We start from the raw sequence: 13,763 nt of genomic DNA on the forward strand, positions 1-13,763 counted from the left end.
CCGCATAGGGAAAGAGGTCCGGACGGCAGGGAAAGCCTGGATGATGCCAGCGAGGTCGAGATTGGCACACCGAATGGGCGCAACCAAACTTTTGTTGCAATTGGTAACAAGTCCGGTGACCTCACCAAATGAGTTCAGCGTCGAGGCTAGAAACTGGATGTCCTCTTTGATAGGTGCAACGAAGATGGCAGCATCATCGGCATACAGGGATGCCCGAATCGGATTTCCACGCAGTGGGTGGAGGTTGCCTTGCTCGGTGGCCTTTGCGAGAATGCGGTGGAGAGGGTCGATGGCGAGGACAAAGAGCAAGGGGGATAAAGGATCTCCCTGCCGAAGCCCACGACCATGCTTGATAGGATCACCCGCAATACCATTAAGGAGCACCCTGGAAGAGGCCGTGGAAAGAAGCGCTGAAATCCAGTCACAGAAACGACTTGGGAAATGATGGTGCCGCAATAAGTCCACGAGGTAGTCCCATCGGACCGAGTCGAAGGCTTTTTTGATGTCAAGCTTGAATAACAGGGTTGGAGATTTGGTACGGTGAAATCGACGGGCCAAGCTGCGGACATACATGAAGTTATCATGAATACTTCTTTTCTTAATAAAAGCACTCTGCATGTTGGAAAACCAGCTCGGGCATGTGAGGGGCCAGTCGAGTGGCCATCATTTTCGCGATAATCTTAGCAACTGCATGAATCAAACTTATTGGTCAGAAGTCAGAGATGTCCTCCGCTCCATCCTTTTTAGGGATGAGAGCAATGTTGGCTGAGTTGATCCAGTGAAGATTGTTGACATGGAGATTGGAGAAACTGTTGACAACAAGCATGATGTCAGGTTTAATGATGTCCCAACACTCCTTGAAGAAGACTCCCGTGAAACCGTCCGGGCTCGGAGCTTTGTCCCCTGGAAGTTCGTTGATCGCAGCCCGGACCTCCTCCTCGGTGAAAAGGGCACCCAGGTCGAAGAGGTCACAAGTCGACGACGGGATGCAGCCCCAATTGAAGTCCTTGGAGCGCGGGAGGCGCTTCCCAATGGCTTTTGAAAAGTGGCTCTGGATGATGTCCTTTTTGTGATCATGACTGGTGACCCAACCGTTGTTGTGCTTAAGGCGGTGGATGAAGTTTTTCCTTCGTCGGTGGTTGATGCGGATGTGAAAGAAACGGGTATTCGCATCCCCCTCTTTGAGCAGCTTAACTCTCGAACATTGTCTTTTCCTGGCTCGCTCAAGAACCGCCAAGGCCACCACCTTCTTTTTGAGGTCCTTCCTCAGATTCCATTCAGCCAAGCTGAGTGTCCTGGTCTCTTGAGCCACATCGAGGCAGAGGATGATCTCGAGGGCCATGTGGAGCTGCACTTTGTGATTCGAGAAGATGGATTTGCTCCAACGCCTGAGGCACTGGCATGTTCTTTTCAGCTTGTGAAAGAGCACTTGATAGGGCTCGGAGAGACTTGTTCCCTTGCTCCAAGCATCTTGGACAATTCTCTTGAAGTTGGGCAACTTCGTCCAGAAATTTTCAAATCGGAAAGTCTTGAGTCGTCTTGGTCCCTTGCCGCTAGCCAAAAGCAGTGGGCAGTGATCGGAGAGCGAGGATGAGAGAGCATGAAGGATGTGAGAGCCAAACTCGACGTCCCAGTCATCATTGCAGAAGAAAGAATCTAACTTGCTCATGGTCGGGTTAGCTTGCTCATTGCTCCAAGTAAACTTTCTGTTCTGGAGGTGGATCTCTTTTAGCTCACATGAGTTGAGGGCATTTCGGAAGCGCACAAGACGAGAGCGGTCTACGTTTGCGCGGTTTTTGTCTCTTGCACGGTAGATTTGATTGAAATCGCCCGTAACCAGCCATCGTGTACCCTGTGGCGGTTTGAGGCTAACAAGCTCTTGGAGAAAAGCATCTTTAAGGTTGCTTCTAGTAGGACCATAAACCGAAGTGAGTTTGAAAGAAACAAGAATGGTGACAATAGTGATGCTAGCAGAGATGCTGAAGGTGCCCAAGGAAATATTATCCACCTTAATGAAGTCTTCGTTCCAGAGAAGGAGGATGCCTCCTCTGGTTCCATCCGCTGGCCGCTCAGCATAGCTTTTGAGTCGTTGGCCACCCAAGAAAGCAGCCAAGAAAGGATCAACCGCTGCCAGTTTCGTTTCCTGAAGGCAACAAGGTTGCAAGAAGTAGCGGTGATTGTCTCATGAACGGTAGTGCGCCGATTCGGACAGTTAAGACCACGAACATTCCAATTTAGGATGGAAAGGCTTTCATTCATTGGAAGACCAGGATGCATCAGCGGTACCATAGAGCAGAAACAAGAGCCTTGCCAGGGCTACAGCAGGTGATAGCTGAAGTACAGAGCTACAAACAGGCCACTATATTCCTTTGATCTTGCATGATGATTCGTACAAAATTTCTTTTCGGTTTTTCCTTTTTCTTCTTATATACTACCATGTCACTTGACTGAGAGTCGATTGAGACCTAGACACACTCATTGTTAATTGCTAGGTGGCTTGCCAGTTGCCACGGACGGACGCATCGCAGCTGGGCCTGGCACTTGTTCTCAACTCTTGTGGACGAGTCACCACCCATACGATACGATGCGATAGTCAACTTGGCGCTCTTGACCCGCCGACAGAGACGCAGCAGCTGTGGTTAGCCAGTGGATTACTTACAGCTCGTCCATCCAGCAAGGTCGTCGATTTTACTAGCAGCAGTAGCAACTTGCATGAGCATGAGTATCAAATCAACCGATCGATCCAAGACATGGCCGGATCCTACTAGGCCAAACCAAAGGTCACCGTACAGTACACGTGTCAGCTGTCCTGCGGTGCAACCGATCGATCGAGTCAGTCTTGGTTTCTTCAGAGTTTGTGTCATCAGTCATCACCACACCTGCGGCTAGCTTCAGGATCCAGCTACCCTCCACAATGCCACCGTCAGCAGCAGCAGCAGCAGCAACAGTTCCTATCTCCTCTTCCCTTCTTCTTGCAATAATAAAAGTTACTCGGATACAACTGGAATCCCATGGAAGCCACTGATTCATTCTTGACACACCATCAGGCTTCTTGGTCTTTCCTTCGTCTGAAGAAGAACCCACCACGAGCCAACAGAGCAACACCTACGCCTTCAGGATCCAGCAGCTTCTGTACTACGACGCCGTCCGTCAGCAACAGCAGCTCCTCCGCCTGTTGAGGCTGCTCTCCAGGTGCTCCGGCGGCGCATTCTCCAACGGGCAACACGCCTTCTGGACTGTCGGCCGACCAACTTATCCAGACAGTTGTTTGTCAGTCACCATTTGAGTTTGAATCAGGTTTCAAGTTCATGCTTATTTGCTCTTGCTCCGTCGCAGCAGGCATCTTACATTCCAAAGTCACCATTCATCGGTACATATATATTTGTGCACAATCCCAGCAAGCTCCTCGGCCTTAAAATCCCAGCTACATTGACAGAGCTGACAATGCCAAATCTATACAGAGCAAAAAGAACATAGACAAAAAATGTTAACTCAGACCAGAAGTGCACAGATTTTTCAACATTGTAAGAGCTTCCTTATATCATTAGGCACCGAAGCCTCCTTTTCCAGCACAGACAAGGAAATATCGAAACGAAACCGCACAGCCAACTAACTAAACTCTCAGATTACAGCCATGCATTCAGGTCTGTACTGTAGTGGAGGCTCACGCTTCGACAAGAAAAACTGTCAAGTCAGACCAAAAGTGCCTAGCGCACAGATTTTCTACTTTCTCATTGTAAAAGTATCACTAAGGCACCCAGATGATAAAACAAGACCTCGGAAGCATCAATCACATTGAAGCGACCTAGCACTGCCGAGTGAGATATATCATCAAGCCTGTACTCCAGGCTGCTTCACCACCGTCAAAGCAGCCCTCAAATGCAGCAACCCGTCGATGAAGAGGCTGTCGTCGGCCATGAATGTCGACCATGGAACGCCAAAAAGATCACCACATTCCTCCATGCAACCACCTGTGAAGATAGCCTTATCCTTCAACTTGCGCACAAATTCTCCTGACGATTTTGTCCGTGCAGCAAACTCAAACTTGAATGTCAAACATGCCGAGGCCTCCGGCTTGTCATGGATCCCTAACCAGAGGCCAAAGCTGTATTGCCTACTCTGCTCGTCCATTTCACAGGTTGGCATGATATACAAGTTCTGCCCTGCAAGATGGAACAATTGCGAGAATAGTTCTCCTTCAGGGAAGAGTCGGGAGCACTCCTCGCGCGTTAGATCCAGGTACACAATAACCTGTGGGCGGGGTCGATCGAACTCAACTACTTTCAGGGGTTTTCTCATGTAGGCCCGTTGTGGAACTTGACAACAGGTTGCTGTGTCTGCTGCAAGTGCACCTTGCTCGTGTGCGGGGTAAGCTTTTTGTGCAAGAGTGCATCGGTAATACGCTTCTTTGTTTGCTCATTGTCTACATCATCATCATCATCATTAGATGTGTATAGTCTCTTTTCGGTATATCCCCATTATATAAGAGGCTTTCTGTACTTTACCACACATGTATATGTAATGGCCTTTGGCCCTCAGTAAAGATCAGTTGTTGATTATCCAACATGGTATCAGATGCTAGGCTAACCTCTTTCCCCCGCACGACGCAACTCCGTGCATCTCGTTCCTAGCCTGCTCGCCTCCGGTCGTCTGGCCGCTGCATCTCCGGCATGGCTCTGCTTCTCCTCCTACAGGCCGCCGTCCCCGTCCGGCTCCTTCTGCCTCTGTCTCGTCTGGACGCTGCTCCGTCTAGAAGCAGCCGAAGCAGCCCCGTCCGGTCGCCCTCCACTGGATGCTGCCCAGTCCGGCTGCCGCCTTGCAAGGGCCGCTCCGCCCGGCTGCCGCTGCTTCGCCCGCCCGGCTGCCGCCGCGCCTGTTGGGCTGCCGTGCCCGTCCGGCCTCCGCCCCGCGCGGCCTCCGCCTCTCCCGTGTAGCCGTGGCCTCCCAATCCACTCGGCTCCGCCTTGCCCGCAGGATCTGGTGGGCTGGCTCTCGATCCCATCTGGATCGGACGTCCGCCCCTCCCTCTCGACTCTGCCTCGTTCGTGCGTGAGCCCCCGCCGCTTCTCCTGATCCAGATCGGGTCTTGTGCAGTTGACTTCCAAAAAAACAAAAAAAACCAGAGAGTTCGACATGTCCTTTTCGGGCTATGTTGTTGTTCCTCGCTGTTCGGTGATCTTCGATGGCACCAACTGTGCTGAGTTTGTGGGCTTTATGCGGATCCATATGCGTGGACTTCTTTTGTGGGGTGTTCTCTCTGGCGAGGTCCCTTGTCCGCCATGTCCTATTGCGCCAGTGGCCCAATCCCACCAATGCCGCCGGTCCTTGCTGCTGATGCTTCTCAGGCTGACCGGGATGCCGCCAAGGCTCTAGATGATGCTGCAGTTGATGCTTATGATCAGCAGGTATCCGCTTATTCTGATGCTCTTTTTGTGTACCGTGATGATCTGACTACATTGCCTTTGTTAAGGCTCGCCTTCGCGACCAGTTCGTCATGACTGATCTTGGTCCGTTGCGCTATTTTCTTGGTATTGAGATCTCCTCGACCTCTGATGGCTTCTACATCTCCCAAGAAAAATACATTCAGGATCTTCTTGCTCGCGCTACTCTCGGTGATGAGCGCACTGTTGTGACTCCCATGGAGCTCAACGTTCAGCTTCGTGTCTCTGATGGTGACCCTCTTCCTAATCCCACTCGCCATCGTCACCTTGTTGGCAGCCTTGTCTATCTTGCTGTTACGCGTCCTGACATCTCCTATCCTGTCCACATCCCGTGTCAGTTTGTCTCAGCTCCCACCTCTGTCCACTATAGTCACCTCCTCCGTGTTCTATGATATCTCCGTGGCACGATCTCTCAGCGCCTTTTCTTTCCTTGCTCCAGCTCTCTTGAGCTACAGGCCTACTCTGATGCTACCTGGGCTAGTGATCCCTCTGATCGATGCTCGCTGTCTGCTTACTGTGTTTTTCTCGGTGGCTCTCTTATTGCCTGGAAGACAAAGAAACAGACTGCAGTTTCTCGCTCGAGTACAGAGGCTGAGTTGCGAGCCATGGCTATGTTGACGGATGAGGTGATCTGGTTACGGTGGTTACTTGAGGACTTTGGTGTATCTGTTACTACCTCGACTCCCTTACTGTCAGACAGTACCGGTGCTATCAGTATTGCGCGTGACCCGGTGAAGCATGAGCTCACCAAGCACATCGGTGTGGATGCCCACTTTGTGCGTGCTGCTGTGCAGGATCAGACTCTCGCTCTTCACTATGTGCCCTCTGAGTTACAGTTGGTTGACTTCTTCACGAAGGCACAGACTCGAGCGCAACATGGCTTTTTCCTCTCAAACTCAGTGTTATATCCCCATTGTATAAAGGGTTTCCTGCACTTTACCACACATGTATATATAATGGCCTTTGGCCCTTAGTAAAGATCAGTTACTGATTATCCAACAATCATCACTGCATGTCAGGACCTCTTGGAGTTTCTTCCAGCTCATATGATTGAAGCGCAACAGCGGAAGTAGACGAGAACTCCATATCTTGTGCCTGTCCTCTGTTTCTACGAATTGCTCGCACACCCACTCGAGCAAGAAGGTATATACGGCATCTTCAGATGATATCTGTAGGTCAGTGCTAGAAAAGATGGCTTCAATCCCAATAAGAGGCATGTCCATCAATTCATGAGGGAATCTGGAATGAGACAAATCATGCCTTGAGTAAACATTTTCATGCAAGATTTTGTGGCATAAGTGCCTACGCCTTTTCTTTTTTGAGAGAAGATGTCTATAGTTTTCACGAAAAAGGAAAAGAAAGTGGCTCCATCAGATGGTGGTCACTCACTTATCTAAAACCTTGTATTTGTTGGCGAGGAATTCCTTGGCTGCATCTGTCAGATGTTGAATTTCAGCAGCCACTGAAGTGGAGCATGGGTAATCTAGGTAGAGCAGTGCAATCTCTCTGGTCATAGGCAAGTTTGTGAGCAATTGGCTGCAACGCCTCATGCAAGCAAGAACCTCAAATTTATCGGCGGCATCAAGATGTCGAGCAGAAGATTGGGTTCAGTCTCAGTCGCTGTCAACTTTCCAGTGTACATAAATCTCAAAAGCTCCATCATGACAGTTTCCTCTGTTCCTAATAGAATAAAACAAGGAGGCATAAGGATTTATGATAACAGTTCGATAAAAAACTAAATGGCAGATTATTTGTGCGTAAAGTACTACAGTACACCTTCGGTACTAGGAAAGCTATCCATACAGCAGACAAAGAGTAAACAAAATAACTATTTGGTACTTAAAGGCGACGATGAAAAGAGACTAAACCATTTGATTAAAAAAAACTAAGGGGTGACAGAGACTCGGGGACATAATCCCTAGAATACCACAAATAATCATGTTTTATATTAAAAAGTGTAGTGCGTGCAGATTACATAATAATAACAAAATCACAACAGAAAAGAGAAAACCAGGATAAGTTATAAAGGAAGAATGTTATCTCTGATCAGACTCTTTCATACCATTTGAGAAAAGCTACGGTGAATGAAGCATATTAGCAAATATGAACTGACCATAGAAGAAAATGAATCTCAGAACATTATGTGAATCACCTTGAGAAAGAATGGACTATTTGCAGCGAGAACCACCGAACTGATGTAAATGGTCTTTACTCGTAAGACTGGCACGGCCACCATGCATGGTCCAGGAAGAGTCAATACTCTGTCCATCTATCCATCACATATATTATAAAGATCAGAGAGAAATAAAGGACAAACAGGGAAAACGAAGTAAAAGGCATAAAACACAACCACCAGACAGATTCTGCTTTTAAGATACTTGGAACACTCTGTGCTTCTATGTGCACATATTTGTTTATTCAACATTCAGAAATATGGTAAAATGATTAAGAAAATATCATGAACCTTCAAATTCATTCAGCTGCACCAAGCAATCTAAGCATGCTTGCTGCTTAGTAAGTAAAGTGATAGTAAATGTTATCCCAAGGATCCTGTTTGAATCTCGTATAATTGTGTCCAAGTATGAAAGAACAGACAGTATTTTATACCGTGCAAGCATCTAGTGGCAGAACCAAGTTCAAGTAACAAAACGGGGACATGGGGTTAACAAAAGTCATAGTTCGAAGGCAGGTTGTCTGCAATGCGAGCGAGTGACGTGCCTCGACAGCGCACATCCTCGTCTAGATCTTCGCCCGACGCTCCGGGTCAGCATCTTGTAGTAGGTCACCTTGGTGCGGACCATGGCGGTCAGCAGACGACAAGGTCGGAGCAGAGTGGTGCTCGGACGGGGTCGTGGTAGCGGCACAAATGGGAGGGAGAGGAGGGGAATGGGGATGGGCTAAAGTTAGAATCATCATCTGACTTAAATAATCGGTTTTGGCCCTTCGGCCTGAGCGCCGGAGCGGTGCCATGAATGCATTCTCACTGAACCAGAGGAGCCGTCTGGTGGACCGATGGGTTTTGGTGAGGCCTCCTGTCAGTCCGACGTGGCGGACGTGCCCAATCCTCCCAATATCCGCCCCATGTATTGGTTGTTTTTTTTTCTTTCGAAAAGGGGTATCCCCAGCATGTATTGGTTGGGTTTGGGGGCTGCCAGACAATCCGGTTGTTTGGGCTGGGTATGGGGTGCCTAGCTGGGCAGCAATTTTGTGACCGAGACATCCGCCCGGACGTATAGGGATTTTTGACGGGTCTGATTGTAGATGCCACTGCTACAGGTGTGGATAGCGTTGTCGGCCAAAAGTGTATATTACTGACGCGCAAGTCGCCGGTCTGTGCCTCCGAGTCAGTGATGACATTGTCCGTCTGTGGTATGCTTCTTCACTGATGGTGTTGGGGAACATTGCAGAAAACAAAAATTTTCCTACGGTTTCACCAAGATCCATCTATGAGTTCATCTAGCAACGAGTGATCAGATTGCATCTACATACCTTTGTAGATCACGCGCGGAAGCGTTCAAAGAACGGGGATGAGGAAGGCGTACTCGACGTGATCCAAATCACCGGAGATCCTAGCGCCGAACGGACGGCACCTCCGCGTTCAACACACGTACGGTCAGCGTGACGTCTCCTTCTTCTTGATCCAGCAAGGAGGAAGGAGAGGTTGAGGAAGATGGCTCCAGCAGCAGCACGACGGCGTGGTGGTGGTGGAGCTGCAGTACTCCGGCAGGGCTTCGCCAAGGGGGGATGTGTTGGAGAGGGAGAGGGAGGCACCAAAGGCGTGGGGTGAGAAGTCCTCCATCTCCCCACTATATATAGGAGGGCCAGGGGGGGCGCCGGCCCTAGGAGATCCAATCTCCTAGGGGGGCGGCGGCCAAGGGAGGAATCCCTCCTCCCCAAGGCACCTAGGAGGTGCCTTCCCCTTTTGGGACTCTTCCCTTCTTGAACCCTAGGCGCATGGGCCTCTTGGGGCTGGTGCCCTTGGCCCATGTAGGCCAAGGCGCACACCCCTACAGCCCATGTGGCCCCCCGGGGCAGGTGGCCCCACCCGGTGGACCCCCGGGACCCTTCCGGTGGTCCCGGTATAATACCGGTGACCCCGAAACTTGTCCCGATGCCCGAAATAGCACTTCCTATATATAATTCTTTACCTCCGGACCATTCCGGAACTCCTCGTGACGTCCGGGATCTTATCCGGGACTCCGAACAACATTCGGGTTACTGCATATACATATCCCTACAACCCTAGCGTCACCGAACCTTAAGTGTGTAGACCCTACGGGTTCGGGAGACATGTAGACATGACCGAGATCGCTCTCCGGTCAATAACCAACAGCGGGATCTGGATACCCATGTTGGCTCCCACATGCTCCTCGATGATCTCATCGGATGAACCACGATGTCGAGGATTCAATCAATCCCGTATATAATTCCCTTTGTCAATCGGTATGTTACTTGCCCGAGATTCGATCGTCGGTATCCCAATACCTCGTTCAATCTCGTTACCAGCAAGTCACTTTACTTGTACCGTAATGCATGATCCCGTGACCAGACACTTGGTCACTTTGAGCTCATTATGATGATGCATTACCGAGTGGGCCTAGTGATACCTCTCCGTCATACGGAGTGACAAATCCCAGTCTTGATCCGTGTCAACCCAACAGACACTTTCGGAGATACCCGTAGTATACCTTATAGTCACCCAGTTACGTTGTGACGTTTGGTACACCCAAAGCACTCCTATGGTATCCGGGAGTTACACGATCTCATGGTCTAAGGAAAAGATACTTGACATTGGAAAACTCTAGCAAACGAACTATACGATCTTGTGCTATGTTTAGGATTGGGTCTTGTCCATCACATCATTCTCCTAATGATGTGATCTCGTTATCAATGACATCCAATGTCCATAGTCAGGAAATCATGACTATCTGTTGATCAACGAGCTAGTCAACTAGAGGCTTACTAGGGACATGTTGGTGTCTATTATTCACACATGTATTACGATTTCCGGATAACACAATTATAGCATGAATAAAGACAATTATCATGAACAAGGAAATATAATAATAATGCTTTTATTATTGCCTCTAGGGCATATTTCCAACAGTCTCCCACTTGCACTAGATTCAATAATCTAGTTACATTGTGATGAATCGAACACCCGTGGAATTCTGGTGTTGATCATGTTTTGCTCTAGGGAGAGGTTTAGTCAACGGATCTGCTACATTCAGATCTGTATGGACTTTACAAATTTCTATGTCTCCATCTTGAACATTTTCACGAATGGAGTTGAAGCGACGCTTGATGTGCCTTGTCTTCTTGTGAAACCTAGGCTCCTTGGCAAGAGCAATAGCTCCAGTGTTGTCACAGTAAAGCTTGATCGGCCCCGATGCATTGGGTATGACTCCTAGGTCGGTGATGAACTCCTTCACCCAAATTGCTTCATGCGCTGCCTCCGAGGCTGCCATGTACTCCGCTTCACATGTAGATCCCGCCACGACGCTCTGCTTGCAACTGCACCAGCTTACTGCCCCACCATTCAATATATACACGTATCCAGTTTGTGACTTAGAGTCATCCAGATCTGTGTCGAAGCTAGCGTCGACGTAACCTTTTACGACGAGCTCTTCGTCACCTCCATAAACGAGAAACATTTCCTTAGTCCTTTTCAGGTACTTCAGGATATTCTTGACCGCTGTCCAGTGTTCCTTGCCGGGATTACTTTGGTACCTTCCTACCAAACTTACGGCAAGGTTTACATCAGGTCTGGTACACAGCATGGCATACATAATAGAACCTATGGCTGAGGCATAGGGGATGACACTCATCTCTTCTATATCTTCTGCCGTGGTCGGACATTGAGCCGAGCTCAATTTCACACCTTGCAACACAGGCAAGAACCCCTTCTTAGACTGATCCATATTGAACTTCTTCAATATCTTATCAAGGTAGGTGCTTTGTGAAAGACCTATGAGGCGTCTTGATCTATCTCTATAGATCTTGATGCCTAATATATATGCAGCTTCTCCAAGGTCCTTCATTGAAAAACTCTTATTCAAGTAGGCCTTAATGCTGTCCAAGAGTTCTATATCATTTCCCATCAAAAGTATGTCATCTACATATAATATGAGAAATGCTACAGAGCTCCCACTCACTTTCTTGTAAACACAGGCTTCTCCATAAGTCTGCGTAAACCCAAACGCTTTGATCATCTCATCAAAGCGAATGTTCCAACTCCGAGATGCTTGCACCAGCCCATAAATCGAGCGTTGGAGCTTGCACACCTTGTCAGCATTCTTAGGATCGACAAAACCTTCCGGCTGTATCATATACAATTCTTCCTTAAGGAAACGATTAAGGAATGCCGTTTTGACGTCCATTTGCCATATCTCATAATCGTAGAATGCGGCAATAGCTAACATGATTCGGACAGACTTTAGCTTCGCTACCGGTGAGAAAGTCTCATCGTAGTCAACCCCTTGAACTTGTCGATAACCCTTAGCGACAAGCCGGGCTTTATAGATGGTCACATTACCATCCGCATCTGTCTTCTTCTTAAAGATCCATTTATTTTCTATGGCTCGCCGCTCAACAGGCAAGTCAGTCAAAGTCCATACTTCGTTTTCATACATGGATCCTATCTCGGATTTCATGGCTTCCAGCCATTTGTCGGAATCCGGGCCCGCCATTGCTTCTTCATAGTTCGAAGGTTCACTGTTGTCCAACAACATGATTTCCAAGACAGGGTTGCCGTACCACTCTGGTGCGGAACGTGTCCTTGTGGACCTTCGAAATTCAGTAGGAGCTTGATCAGAAGTATCTTGATCATTATCATTAACTTCCTCTCTAGTCGGTGCAGGCACCTCAGGAACATTTTCTTGAGTTGCGCCATTTTCCGGTTCAAGAGGTAGTACTTCATCAAGGTCTACTTTCCTCCCACTTACTTCTTTCGAGAGAAACTCCTTCTCTAGAAAGGATCCATTCTTGACAACAAAGATCTTGCCTTCGGATCTAAGGTAGAAGGTATACCCAATAGTTTCTTTAGGGTATCCTATGAAGATGCATTTCTCCGACTTGGGTTCGAGCTTTTCAGGTTGAAGTTTCTTGACATAAGCATCGCATCCCCAAACTTTTAGAAACGACAATTTAGGTTTCTTCCCAAACAATAATTCATACGGTGTCGTCTCAACGGATTTCAACGGAGCCCTATTTAAAGTGAATGCGGCAGTCTCTAAAGCATAGCCCCAAAAAGAAAGCGGTAAATCGGCAAGAGACATCATAGATCACACCATATCTAATAGAGTGCGATTACGACGTTCGGACACACCATTACGCTGAGGTGTTCCAGGCGGCGTGAGTTGTGAAACTATTCCACATTTTCTTAAGTGCGTGCCAAACTCGTGACTCAAGTATTCTCCTCCGCGATCTGATCGCAGGAACTTGATTTTCCTGTCACGTTGATTCTCAACCTCACTCTGAAATTCCTTGAACTTTTCAAAGGTTTCAGACTTGTGTTCCATTAAGTAGACATACCCATATCTACTCAAGTCATCAGTGAGGGTGAGAACATAACGATAGCCACCGCGAGCCTCAACACTCATTGGACCGCACACATCAGTATGTATGATTTCCAATAAGTTGGTTGCTCGCTCCATTGTTCTTGAGAACGGAGTCTCGGTCATTTTACCCATGAGGCATGGTTCGCACGTGTCAAATGATTCGTAATCAAGAGACTCTAAAAGTCCATCAGCATGGAGCTTCTTCATGCATTTGACACCTATGTGACCAAGGCGGCAGTGCCACAAGTATGTGGGACTATCATTATCAATCTTACATCTTTTGGTACTCACACTATGAACATGTGTAGTATTACGCTCGAGATTCATTAAGAATAAACCATTCACCATCGGAGCATGACCATAAAACATATCTCTCATATAAATAGAACAACCATTATTCTCGGATTTAAATGAGTAGCCATCTCGAATTAAACGAGATCCTGATACAATGTTCATGCTCAAAGCTGGCACTAAACAACAATTATTAAGGTTTAAAACTAATTCCGAAGGTAAATGTAGAGGTAGCGTGCCGACGGCGATCACATTGACCTTGGAACCATTCCCGACTCGCGTCGTCACCTCGTCCTTCGCCAGTCCCCGCTTATTCCGCAGCTCCTGTTTTGAGTTACAAATGTGAGCAACCACACCGGTATCAAATACCCAGGAGCTACTACGAATACTGGTAAGGTACACATCAATTACATGTATATCACATATACCTTTCGTTTTGCCGGCCTTCTTGTCCGCTAAGTACTTGGGGCAG

At 48.1% G+C, this 13,763-nt stretch overlaps 1 pseudogene; it reads right to left on the reverse strand.

Annotated features, from left to right (window-relative positions):
- Positions 1-1,891: 1,891 nt before the first annotated feature.
- Positions 1,892-7,677, reverse strand: LOC125552980 (annotated as a pseudogene).
- Between the last annotated feature and the right edge of the window lie 6,086 nt (positions 7,678-13,763).

This window comes from Triticum urartu, chromosome 4 (assembly GCF_003073215.2).
Source record: "Triticum urartu cultivar G1812 chromosome 4, Tu2.1, whole genome shotgun sequence".
NCBI lineage: Eukaryota > Viridiplantae > Streptophyta > Magnoliopsida > Poales > Poaceae > Triticum > Triticum urartu.